General features: G+C 40.4%; 1 long non-coding RNA gene across 1 annotated transcript in view; it reads right to left on the bottom strand.

The window, feature by feature from the left end:
• The window catches only part of LOC108445401, a 163,860-nt gene extending 151,392 nt beyond the window's left edge, over positions 1 to 12,468 (bottom strand). The window contains exon 1 of the long non-coding RNA XR_001860243.1: positions 12,388 to 12,468. This is a non-coding gene — a long non-coding RNA (uncharacterized LOC108445401). The remainder of the gene's footprint in view (positions 1 to 12,387) is intronic.
• Between the last annotated feature and the right edge of the window lie 1,529 nt (positions 12,469 to 13,997).

Raw genomic sequence — 13,997 nt, 5'->3', positions numbered from 1 at the left:
GGAGGACCTCAAATCACGTATAGATGAGCATATTTTGAACACATTTGGATACCAAAATATACTGAGAAAATGCAGTTTGGTTTTGATTATTTAACATTCCTTTATGTTGCCAAGTATAATGGAAGATTTTTCCTATTCAAGTAGGGAGTACAGACATCGGTCTTAGTTAAGGTAAGCACTATAAATGGCTAATCAAAAAGAAAGTGGAAAAGACCAACATTCTGAAATGAAAATGTTTTGCTTCTCCTGAGTGACTTTAAAACATGTCTGGAAAGTAGATCCTAGACTCTTTCCACCTGTTATAGTTTTCCGTTTTTGTAGTCTATGGTAATTGTGTAAAGCTTACACTGAGGTGAGAAAAGGCTCACTGAAATGCTCAACAAGTTTCTAATGGCTATTTTCTGCACTCACTCCCACCCTGTTCCCTGAATCTGAAACAGCTGCCTGGGAGAGTGGGTAAGGAAAAGTCCAGTCTGCATAGATGACTTTTCCAGATTTACCAGTCTTGTAGCTGAAACTTGAAGCTAAAAAATTTATGTTCTACTACAGTGCAGAACATTGTGGATCTCTAAAGACGAAGGAGGCCTGCAGGGCTGTGCTGTGCCTTGTCCATCTGCTGCTGCCGGAACTTGCCCGTCACTCTGCCCAGGGATTGCTAGCTCAGCACAGACAAACAGGCAACAAGGGGAGAAAGGAGCATAGCAAAGGACTCTGCAGACCAGACAGCGCCACATTTGAGCCCTGAAGTTCAGCAGTACTCAGGGAACTACAGCATTCCTTGTGACAGGCAGGAGGAAGCCCACAGCCTTATTACAACAGTAGTTTCAGCCAGGCCAAGTCCAGGGAACAGGAAAAATGGTATGAAGTGATTTTCCCACCACCTCCAGCCAAGCTTAAAATTTTGTTTAAATGTGAATTGAGTCCTGAGCCTTTAGACAGAAACCTCTTTGAGCTGAGAGTGAACCAGAAACAGTTCTAGGGTTGTCTCTTTTTTTAGTTTGGATGTGTTAGTAACACAGTGTAACGCTACAGTCAGCTACACATCATCCCAACTGTAAAAATTAAGAAGAGCTGTTGAATGTCAAGTGATGAAGCACAAAGTGTCACAACTTCAAAAGTCCTGTTTTTCTGGCAATATTTACTTATTCGCATGACACATTAACATATGTAATAAGTACATAAAAGAACAAATGTCATATGGAGAAGTCAATGTGTACCCATAATTTACTGAACAGTATTAGGAAAACCTTAGATTGTTTTAATTTCATGATTTATATACCTGAAAAGTAATTCCTATGCTGCAACAGCAGCTTTTCCTCCTATGACTGTAGAAAACTTTACTTTACCAGGCTTCATGACTATTGTTCCTCTTTTCTGCCTGAACACACATTATAGAGAAGAGTTTCCTTTTCACTGAATTTGTAAAGGAGTTATGGGGAAGAAAAAAAAATTAAGCTATAAAGAAGAGCTGTTCTTTAGGAAGTTATCTTGAGCATTTTTAGCTCTAGCTTTGCTAGCAAAGGTTCATCCCATCAGTCCTTACCTTCTATAAACCGTGCACACTATTAAATCATGAGGTTGACAACGAATTATTGTGTAAGATTATGACCAGATCTTGAAAGTTCATTTTGTCTCAGCTCTTTCACTGACATACACTTAACTGCTTTGCTTGCTTCCAAATTATGTCTAATGTCCATTGCAAGTGTCATATGGCAAACATCAGCCAGTTCTGCAAAAGCTGTTTCTAAACATGTTTGGTTAGATTGTTTTTAAGGCAAGTTCATTTCCTCTGCCAAATTTGAAGAATAGACAGCCTGACATGTATGCAGCTTTTCAGCTTCACGGTCAATAGTCTTCATTCATTATTTGGGTGTGAAAATAAAGTGTAAGAAATGAAATGCTGCTACAGCCTTCCCTACATCTGATACTAGTAATCAGTTTCTCCAATTGGTGCATGTGCAAAGAAAATAGAAACACAAAGGCAAATGATGCAAATATATGAGCCAGGTAAAAATAAAACAAAAAATTAAAAATAATTGCAGTATATCTTAGGCTGGTACATCTTAAATCTAAACTCTTTTCTCCTCCAAAAGAATAAAGATTTTATTGCTATTCAGCTACTAAGCTACAACAGATACATTTGCCATATTAAACTTCTAAAGAGTGTGGAGATCCTTGGGTAAATAAATCTCCCAATTTTTAAACTAGCAGAACAGTAGCAAAGATGCTGACTGTGTGGTGTTCGTTAAATAAACTAATACATTTGACAACTGAACTGAGACTCTTACTGTTACCTTCAGTCTTGAACTTCGACTTGACCTAATCCCATATCAACTGATAACAGTTTACCATCTGTCCTTGGTCAGCCCAATGGAAGACTTCAAAGGCTAGATTTAATAGCATATAGTTTGGCCTTGACATACAGACTGTATCTGTTCTTACTTAAAAAACAATAAAACCTTGTATTTAATTTCTTCTTTTTTTTCTTTCTTCTTTTTTTTTAACAGATGGAGGGCTGGTGTCTTATTCCATTCTGTCACCCCATCTGGACGCCTTAAATGTGATACTAAGGGATGCATGGGGTGAGCCCACCAAAAGCTCAATTCAAGTTGAGATATAGTGAGAAAGGAAAGAAAATAGACTGATACCAATCTCGCATCATGGCAAAATAAAGGCATTTAAGGCTGCCATAGGGGAATACGGAGAAGAAATCAGCACCGACTCCTGAACATAACAATGCAGGATTGGAGTTCACTTTAAGTTCTCAAAGAAGTACAGATGCTTCATTAGCAACACCTAATAGAAAATAAACACTTTTGTCCACCAATTTATGTGTCACATTGCAAAGCAGCAAACCGCAAGCCTAAACATCACAGGAATCATTTTCTGCTTACTATTCCTCCTGAGGCCTCACCACAGGAAAACCTGCCTTTGGGGAGTTCAAAGAATGTGTTTTACTCTCACTGCAAAATTAACTGGTTTTCTCTTTTCTATATGATCTCTTCATTATAATCTAGAGTTCAAGGGGGGGGTTCTTTGTGACAGACTCCAATGCTTTAATACAACAATGGCAATTTTTTAACTCAGAGTAGTAGATTTAGCTAACATTCTTTAAGGGATGAAGGACTCCTAAAATCTGAGCTACTATCTGTTTAACATAAAAAGCACCGAACACAGTAATTCCTATAGGAGAATATATTTTCCTTGCTATGAAAATGTAGCAGAGCACTGCATGATTTTAAATATCCTACCTGTGCTTGCTGACTCCTTAGTCTGCAAATGCTCTGCAGAGACAACTAAGGATGTCTTCTCTTTTCACAACTCTGAAGTAGCTACCATATTCAGCTATAAAATAATAAATAGCAAATGGGTTTATTTTTAGGGGTCCTTCAGAGTTTACATTGGTCCTTTACATAGGTGGACCCCAAAGTTCCCTTGAATTGCAGAACGGTGAAAAAAAAACCTTATTGGTGGTGGAACACTTTCATGATTAAGTGAGGTCCCTGATCCTAGAAGCAAGAGCTTCAGTCCCCAGTTACCTCTAAACAAATACTTTCATCCTTGTACATCCTGACATTAGGAAACTTTGTGGAAGAAATGAAGGATGGCAGGATAATATAAAAGCAAATTATTAACAAGTATTAGGAACTTAACTCTATCCCTTCTTGGGATAGAGTTAAATTCTGTAGAGAATTTAGAGAATAGAGTTAAATGTCTGTATTCATCTGTAGATATGAAAAAACCACTATCATTCCCTTTCGTACTAGCAAAGGAAGTTGGGTTATTCACCATGGACAAAAATTCATTATAATCTTGTCATGTTGATCAAAGCTTTGACAGACAATGCCAAGTCCAGTGATCAAAGCATTGTAAAAGTATGAACAGATTTCTGCTCAATGAATCTCTGCATAGACCCCTATAAGCATATTTAAGAATATTTTTTACCAAAATAAAAGAAGAAAATAAAATTGATCCAACCCACCTATATTTTTGTGTTTTCTGTGACAAAGATAAAACCCTTGTATTTTGTTTGGATTGAAAAGAATTATTTGTGTAACTTCTGTTTAATTTTTTTTTTAATGAAAATGCAAGTCTAAATCGTTACAATGTTGCTGATGTCAACTTTCCCCTTTTTCACCTCTGACTTTTATTCACAAATTTCAATGTTTAGGTAGATCACTTGGAACAAAACAACCCTATTTTCAGTCTTCCAGGACAGCACCCCAGCCCTGAAGCAATAAAGCTATTTGAGATACGATTATTTCCTATTGACACCATTCCACTTTGGGAAATAAGCATTTCTTAGATCAAAGACAGAAACTTGAGTGCATATCTTAAACACAAGACTGGGCAATTACTTTATATAAAATATATCTAGCTTGAAAGCTCCAATGTAATCTCAGCTTCAAAATGCACTCTGGCTGGGGAGTTATGTACTCTTTTGACATACAGGAAGGGCTTGATTTAAATCCCTGTCATCAGTTCCTCTGTGAGAGACTACAGGATAGCACTTCTTTGGACAGCAGCTCCAAGGAGACAATTTTTCAGGAATAATAAATGAACATGCATCTGTGTATGTGCTTCAACTTCTGTGAAGTCAAGAACTGGGAAAGGAGGATTTGAATGTGAAAATGTCTGTCCTCTGACAGCACCTTGGGCACTCAGCATGAGGCAGACCAGCCAGCACCTAAACACACAAATCTCCAACCCCCAACTGAATCATGTGGGAAGAGCACCTGCCGGCATTACTACAAAGTGGAAATCTTCAGAAATGGTTTTGTTCATTGGTACAGGGTGTTTCTCCCATGTTTCCTCTAATGGACACTTCTCCTGTTCACTAGCAAGCCTGTCTGCTTTGAGATAAAACCTGCAATGATGCTTGGAGCAGCACCATCCTGGGGGAAGAGGAAGCATTTCAAAGCCCTTTACCAAAGCCTCCGCAGATCTCAGAGACTCAGTCTTCATCTCTTCCAAAGGAGTGAGGCCGGGGGATCTGTTTGAAGGCTCCAATAAGGTAGCGGTCCCGTTTTCTTAATGATCTGTCCTTCCTCAACTGCAGAGGAAAAGCAAGTCAAGTGTGTCCTTATACACTACTTTAGTAAAATGGATGTGCAGTACACACTTCATTACAACCACCATGGGAACTAAAAGTAACTTGAGCAAACGGCCCCAGCTCCATGTAATTATCTTTTGAAGACACTCGAAGAAAAAAGGAAAAAACCTCACCAAACTAGCTCAAGAATAGCAGAGTTGTCCGAGGGACAGGTGAGCTGACGATGGCCTCAGCGGTTCCCCCATGAGCCAGGCTTTCCTGCAGTGTCCCGGGTTGATGGCCGGGGCAGCAGGTCCCATGAGACCGGGAGCGTGCAGGGGCTCTCAGAGGAGGAGCCCTTCCAAGGATGTGTGCTGGACAAGGCTGAAAGGCGCCGGGCTGTGTGTCTGAGCAATGCTGCCCTCCCATGGCACTTGCTCAGCCCGCCCCCTGCTGAACCCACACCCCTCAAATGCTTCAGCGGGCCCGAGCTCACAGAAAGGGCAAGAGCAGGGCGGGGGTGATGAGCCTTTACTGGGGGTTACTCTTTCAGGCTCGGGGCCTCTGAAACTGTATTCCCAGACGACTGATCCAGCTGGCAGTGCCCATACTCAGCCCCACCACTCACAATGGACCACAGCCCTTCCCAGCCTTCAGGTCCCTTTTTCTTATCAGTCTCCCGGCTTAGTAGCTCATTCTCCTGTTAACTCTTTCAGAGGTAATAAAACGGAGAAACAAGAAGCTGAGAAGTCTGAGAGCATAAATATTCTTTGAAAAACAGAGCTTCAAATAATGAAAAGTACAGGGCTGTGAGAGGCTCCTGATGACATCCAGGGGGACTGCAGCCCGACCCCAAGACCTTGGGCAAACCCAGAACTGAGCCATCCTTCTTCTGATGGAACAGTGAGACCTCCCTTCCTCTAAGGATGTTTTTCTTTTGAAAACAGTTTCTAGCTCCTTTTTTACCTACTTACTTCTTTGTTGCCACAGAGTGGCTGAAAACAGCTGTGGTTGTAAGTGGCTGTGAGTCCTGTCGGTAAAACCTGAATATGTGTGAAGATTTTTTAAATAAACACACCACTTGTCTGAAATGGGGATCAGAAGGCTCAAAGGCCAGCAAGTAGTTCAGTAACAGAGGCACCCGTGGCCGAAATGTCTTTATGTGGACAAAAGCCCACAGCTACATTTTTGTGAATGCTCTTTGTGTAGAAGGTGACTTGAACTGGGTACAGCTCACAGGTTTACAAGCAGCCGCAGAACATTGAAAGTATAAGGAAAAAGAAGTTGTAAATTGAAGAGATTTAGCATGGCAGGAGAAAATGACAATGACTCTGCTCAGATCCAGTTGTACCCTGGATGACAACTGCATATTTTGTGCACTTAATGTAGTTGGCTCCATAAGGCAGTCAGAGGCATAGAGACACTTTTAGCTAAAGGGGAATACTACTTCTCCCTCAAATCCCTGGGAAATCACTTCTCCAGCACAGAAATAGGTCTGCCTTAAGCCACGCCAGCCAGCTTTCTAAATCCACTGTGGTCAGAGCTCTGCAGTTCTGAGTCAAACCAGTGGCTTTCATGTTATATAAAAGTTACCGACTTTGTGTTTACCACGTGCCTTCTCAGATGCTTCTCGAATCTGGATTGTTTCCAGTGTACATATATAGTTTATATATGTTTATAACTTTATAAAGTTTTAAAAGCTTTGGCAGTCTGTCAGCCAGAGCTGTGGTGTAGGTCTAGGTGTGTTTATGGAGCCTGAGCTGGGAAGTTTCAAGTGTCTTTATGGACTTGCAGGTGGAGGTAAGTAGAAGCTGTATCCCACATGAAGAGGAGTTCTTCTGTGTATTAAATTTTTTTTTTTCCTCCAACCACAAATTCCTGACTGAGCTTCACTGTAATCACTCAAATCACCAGATCCCAGGAAGTGCACTCCTCCTGGGGACCTGCAGAGCCCCACAGCTCTCTGACTGAACACACAAGCTGTCATCCCCCAGTACCACCCCAGGTCTCACAACCCCCTGGCCTTCCTGCAGCCCACACTGCTTTGCACTTGATGACAAGCCTGAGCTGCAGGCCTGGCCCAACCTCCAGATTCCAGCATGCCTTTGGTGCCATGGCCATGGTCTTCCTCTGCCAGGCAGGAGGGCCCTTTGCATGACTTAACTCTGGCCTTGCTCTGTGTGAATTGTGGCAAACCCCACTGGGGAGTTGGAGAATGGAGTATCAGAAAGTCCACTACTACCTTTGGATGCAGAATTTATCCTTAGTTTCAATTTTTTGTCCCACATCCCACCCCCAAACTTTCCTGGGCTTTTCCTCATGGGTCCTCCTGCTCCCAGCTTTGCTCTGTCCTTGACCAAAACCATAGGCAGGGATATACCCCACTCTGTGAGTACCTGGCAGTGCTGTTTTTACCACCCCACTATGACATGCTCTTGAAACCTGATACATAGCTTTTGATGGTAGGCCACAGCTGGCTTCCAGCAGGCAACCCAACAAGCAGTGGAGATTTTGCACATAGAGCTATTAAAACACTAGGTAATGAGAAGTGTCAACTTCTTTCTGGGCTGCTGTAGCAAGCACTGAGAAGAGGAAGACAGAAAATGTTTCTGTAATGACCTAATTACACTTAATACAAAAAAGCATGGAACATCTTCTTGGGGAGGCTATATTCAACAATGATGGATCTAGGAATGCTGGACTCTGTAGTATGCATTCTTTACAATACCTGAGCATCAGTTTCAAACCATTTCCTGACAAACTAATTTCCCCCTCAAAATTTCAGAAGATGGAGGCATCATTTTGTCTTCCCTCATTACCCTCAGAAAGTGAAGCACAGCTATTTTTACTAGCATTACAAAACACCTTACATTTAACCCAAACTTGTAAAAACAGTGGAAGACTTTTACTGCTCTAATACACTAGGTTGAGCATTGTTATTTCCCTTTCTGAGAAAATATCCTCTATGAATATATATTTAGAACTCTTCTTAAAAACTGATGACCTGATTGCAATCATGGAATTACTAGAAAAATGAGAAATTGTAAATAATTATTTCAAAAGGTAAATATACCTGTTCTTTTACTAACGATGTACTAGAAGCTTCCTATAAAAATAGTATAGACCATTTTGCAAAGACCAGATCCTCAAAATGCAAAGAAAAGTTATGTCTGTTTAGTGTGCTCACTTGTTCCAAGTGGAAGGTTTCAGGAATGTAATGGGAGTTTGCAGAAGAAGTTGCAAGTAATTAAGCAATCAGAATTTGCTTTTGCACAGAATTCTTTGTTTATAAAATGCAAAGAACTTCTCAGAAGCAGGCTATGAGTTTCACCATTTCTTAAAGAGAGGTGAGAAATCCAGTCTCAGCAACAGAGACAGGCACTGAAGCCAGCAGCATGTTGACTACCTTGATGGAAGCGTTAGGAAATTTACCTCAGATAAAAAGGCAGAAATGTGCGAACTCTGCCCTCCATAACACCTACAGAGTACTAGCATTATAATTATGTTCTATTATGTTCTAGTCAGTCAACCATCTCGTGTCCACACAGATAATTATATTTTAACTGCTAAAGGGCTTTGGGAAATTAGCAGCCATGTGAATGCTTGGTTGGTGCAGCACATACATTTGCCATCTTAAGGTAATTAATGTAATTCCTAGCACAGGACTGGCCAGATGATTAGTTCAGTGCTACCCCTCATATTTAAAAGCAAACGGACATGAGAAGTAATCCAGAACATACACTAGTCCTTATTTGTGCCTTTTAAAGGAGTTTAGAGAAGAACCTGTATAGTTTCCACTGCAGATAGACAGCTCCTTGAATTTGACTGAATAGGCTGAAGCTGGTTTACTTCACAAGGCCTCTACAGGACATTAACATTGTACCTAAATAATTTAGCTTGACAATTAATCAAGAACAAACACTTTTCAGGGCTTGTATGAGGGACCAGGAGATGAAGTGATATGTGATGCCTGGGAATTTTATATGCAATTTAGTACCTGACTTAGCATGTGATGCTGAGCAAGCTGAACTCTGTTTCTGGTCCCCTGTTTCCCTTTAAGGGGAAGAGGGTACCTAGTTCCTAGATATGAGTTTCTCCTACTGATGCTCAGTGCTTGTAGAATAACTTGGGATCTTTGGAAAAAAGATGTACAAAAACATTATTGATCCCAAATGTTTTGTATACTCTGTTGCTGCACTCAATGAAACAATCAAATATAGAACATGTTTCTGCAAAGCCAGCATGTAGAAAATTCTCTATTGTCTCTTTCTGCTTTATCAAGCAGCCCACAGAATTCTTTAGAGGACCTAGTCGATACTATTTAAAACATCAAGACTCATTTTGCACTCCACGTTCTTTGTAATTTCTCTTTCTCTCAAACAGGTAATATACTACTGGGAAGAATGCCTTCCCTTCATAATTACAACACACAAAGCTTCAGACATGCACATTTCAGGTGAGGCCTAAAATTTTGAAGGCTCTCATTATCCTTCTAACACAAAGAGACTTTCTGGGGGACCACTGCTTTTGCGAGAAAGGATGTGTGTTTTGTTTCCACTCGATGTTACAGTGAAATATAATGTCATGACCAGCTCACAGACTTACTGGTAATCCATTTCCTGAAAAATCAAATCCACCTATTGTATATGCATGGCTTTATGATAATGCAATGACCCATACAGGATAGTCTAGCAGCAACTGGTTCCAACTTGTCCCTGCCAATCACTGAGCTTCTACCGCATGTCTCTTGCAGTCACAGGGCAAGCATGTGCATCTTGACAGCCCTGGAAATTATTCTAAACCACTTCATCACATTCCAAACCAACACTTACTCTGATTACAAAGTTAATAGCTTGAAATGGACATTCTAGAATTAACCCGGTGACCTGCTAAGTTGGTGACAAGGAGACAGCCAAATGTGATGCAGGCACCAGGCTGAGTGACAATGCCTGATGATGCCTGAGGCTCCACTGCTAGAAGCGATGTTGGAAAATGGAGGTAATTTTAGGGTTTTCATTTCTTCTTTTGGCCTGCAAACATTTGTTTCTCATAATTGACTTTCACATCTGACTTAATGTGTGTATTTCTCAAGAAGAAAATATCGGTGATGAGGCACAATGATGCAGTTTGATTGGATACTTTGCTAATTCTCCACTGTTCAAAGGTAGAAGAGAATTTCTCAGAAAGGCATGTGGAACTCTTGGGACAAAACACGTATTTAGAGCTGCCCAACAACTACTTTTGGCCAGTACCTGAATGGTTTACATCCAGCCCAGTAAAGGATAATATTAAAGTATTATGAGCCAGGGAAATAGAATTATTTCCTAATTAAAAAGGGGCTTTAAACTTTACTTCAGAAAACAAACAACGAAAAGTCTTAAGCCCTATTTTAACAAAGGGTTGTACATCCAGCAGGTTTAGGTAGTTCACTGCAATGAGCAACAATACTGGCACTGCAAATGGGACAGGAACACATAACCAGGGAGCAGCAAAAGAAAATGGGACTGTGCTACTGACCCCAGGTGCCCACTGGATTGGCTTAGTTGAAAAGTGAATCTATTCTCTGACCGATATCAAGCCCATCTATAGAAACATGTGAGACAGGAATGAACTCAATGAGTCTCATTCTCTGAGTAGAAGACTTGACAGGTCTGAATGTGGATTTTAAATGCCTGAACAAGGTAGGAAAGAGATTCTGGTGATGGAAACTTTGCAGAACAAAAATATTCCAACCTGAATCCACATAGTATAAAGCATTAAGGACATCTTTTTATCTTTGGAAATTTTACAGTTATCAGACTAACAACTCTGAAAATAAGGCCTCTTTTAATTCTCTCTCCTTGAATTTGCAATGGGAAGGATTTAAAGAACTATATTTGATCTATTAGGTTGAAGTACTCACAGTACTGTACATTGTTTAGCGTACTAAATTTAGTTGACTTCTGTCTCTTTCAATTACCCTTCTAAAAAGGATAGGTGAAAAATAATGTCTCTCATTATACAATTTGGTTTGCTGTTGATTAATTTTTCTCTTCTAGTGCTTGCTTATGTTTTTCAGGGTAGGAAGGACAAAATAGCTTGGGGGGGGGGCAGGAAGCTCTTTTTCTGAGTTGGAGCTTATAGATTCTTCCCTTTCATATTTTTATCTCATCAATATAATGTCAGGATCATTGAAAGGAAAAAAAAAGTCAAACAGAGAATGGACTGAATCTTAACCTTGGTAAAATAGACCAATTGTAAGATATCCTGAAAGTAAAAATTAATTTCTGCACATGCTATCCTCATCATTAGTATGAAGCAAAACTTACTAAAGTTTTACATAATTAATCCACTGATTAGTCCTCTTTTGGCACAGCAAAGAACTGTAGAGGAATAGCATGCCCTAATTCTTAAAAGAACCATGCTCTGCATCAGAGGTACTCCTCGATATTTCAGAAATAGTTCAATTCCATTTGGTATCACTTATGTGTATTCCCTCTGTAAGCTATGTACAACTCTTAACACCACTCAGCCCCTCTAAAGGAGGTAGAAACCAGGCATGGATTCTGGGGCAGGTCTTGAACTCAGCTGCTGCTTTGCAAAGGATGCAGCAGTGAGAGCCAAAGGGTTTCTGGCTGTGATGTCCTCCAACCATCAAATGGTAATCAAATACTTTGATGAGGAGGAAGCAAAAAAAGATTAATGTATTTTAGTGATCTGTTTAAATTTCAAAAATAGTAATTGTTGAACTCGACTGCTCTAAAAACCTTTGTTCTGAAAACAGAACTAGGCAGCAATGACTTGCCCTGAATTTCTGCAGAGTCTGAATGATCAAAGATCTGTTGAAGTTTTATTCACCCTCCTTGCTTCAGTGTTTAGACTGGGCTGATACTCCACAAAGACAAAAAGAAAACCCCAGGCTTTCAAAAAGGAAGGAAGTGCTCAATTCAGAGAGACATTAATTCTTTCCAACCTTCTTTTCTAACCTTTCCAACCTTCTTGTTGGACTTATAAGTCTCCCTTACTACATTTGATAGTGCTTCATTAATTATCAGGATTAAACTATCACTAATATTAAATGCAGAAAATCAGCAGTCATCATGTATGTTTGATTGAGTCCTTCAGAGAAACACAGAGTAAGAAATCCAGATGCTGTAATAAGTCCTGGAAGAGCTTATGACAGAATGGAAAAACATTCTAGTGCATCCTATGACAATAAATGATAGCAAATGGGTAATACCCTATAGTATCAAAGGCAGAAGTGATGATTAGCAAGCGTACATGGAACTGGGACTTATGACTTCCTGGAGACAAGTGTCCCTGGAGCAGCTTTCCTAAAATTCCTCTTTCCCATCAACCCACCAGATGTTCCTTACCCTTCCTCTTTACGAATGTTTCCTTCAGACATTGGGATGCCACCAGGAAGAGGGGAAGAACAGACCACACCTGCACCATAGCTTGTACAAACATAGTTAACTGGCAGTGCTCACAAATTCTGTTAGAAGGTGTGTAGTTATGCAAGTTTGATAGTCTTTTGTGGGCTGACGGCTTAAATAACTTGCCAGCAGATCATACACTAGAAACTTGTCACTGCTTGTGATACAAGAGCACGTGTGTTCTTGCCCATTACTGGAATGCACCTACTGGGGCAGGGTTTGAAATTTACCAGTTCAGACAAAGATATCTTCAGGTTGCAACAAAGGAAACAAAAGAATGGAAATCTCTTAGTAGACATTAATTTTTTTAAATTATGAACATTTACTTAATGAATGCTGTTCCTGTTAAAGCTCCACTTTTTCAACAGGCAGCCATTCCTAAGACAGAAAATGATGCCATTCCCTTTGCCACCAGATGTTTGGATCCCTGTTTGACTGGTGTTCTACTAGAATTATCAGCTGCTGGGCACATAATATCCCCTGGCACTTGTCTGAAGAAGTCTTGCAGTTAGAAATATAACTTGCAATTTTTATTTGGACACTCCATTACTTGCTGCTGACCTATATGGGCTGTCCATGCATTCAGGCAGGTTTCCTCAGAAAAAATAACCTCCCAGTGGAATGTGACATGATTTACAAAATTCTTTGTCCATCTTTCAATCTAGATACTTGAGACTCCAAGAGATAAGCAGGGGCTCTCCATTGGGGACTATTAAGCTATTAAGAAACTCAAGCACTGCTGAGAAGCTTAGATGATACATATACACAGAAAACTATCATGCCTATGAAGTAAAGGAACACTCTGGTGGCTGAACACTACACAATTGGATAAAACTGTTTTCTAGAAGAAATCCCTTCCTTGGTACACTTAATTACCAGTTTGATGGTCTTTCAGAAAAACTAATAGGATTGTCAAAGGCAACATGTTAATGTGGAAACACGGTGAGTGTGGGCTTCTCTGATGAGTTGTCAGATGTTTCTGTAGGAGAGAAGTAGAGTGAAAATGGATGGAAGGGAGAGAACAACATCTGTAGAACCTATAATGATCTGAGGAGATGCTACAGTGGAAAAAAAGAAATCAAGGGAAAGGATTTAGGGGAGAGCAAAGAGGAAACGCTTATGCACTTTTTGTGTCTCCTTAAAAGCTCCATGTAATATTACAGCCCCTGCCAAGCTGTGAAACCCAGGTGACCCACAGTGACCTAGTGGGCCCCCTAGTACCTGTGCAGGACTCAGACTTCTGGTCCGATAGCTCTGAACATTGCACGAGTGATTGATTAGAACAGTGTCGCAAATAGCATTGTCTGTGCTGAAATGGGGAAGAAATCAGATGCTGCATAGGATTGAAAGAGACAGATGAAGGAAAGACCCAGAGCAGATGACTTTGTCTTGCTTTTGCCAGGCAGATATGATGAAGAGGAAGCAGCAAGGCAGCCATGCTTTCAGGAAAGGCCCACACCTTGAATCATCAACATTGGGCAAGAGAGGCTGTCCAGAACAGCCATCCCATTTCCTCAGCTATAAGCAAAATGTTGTGCCCTGGCCTACTC

The sequence above is a fragment of the Corvus brachyrhynchos genome, unplaced genomic scaffold (genome assembly GCF_000691975.1).
Source record: "Corvus brachyrhynchos isolate BGI_N302 unplaced genomic scaffold, ASM69197v1 scaffold1, whole genome shotgun sequence".
NCBI lineage: Eukaryota > Metazoa > Chordata > Aves > Passeriformes > Corvidae > Corvus > Corvus brachyrhynchos.
Note: the sequence above shows the minus strand (reverse complement) of the source record. Positions and strands in the feature narration are given on the sequence as shown.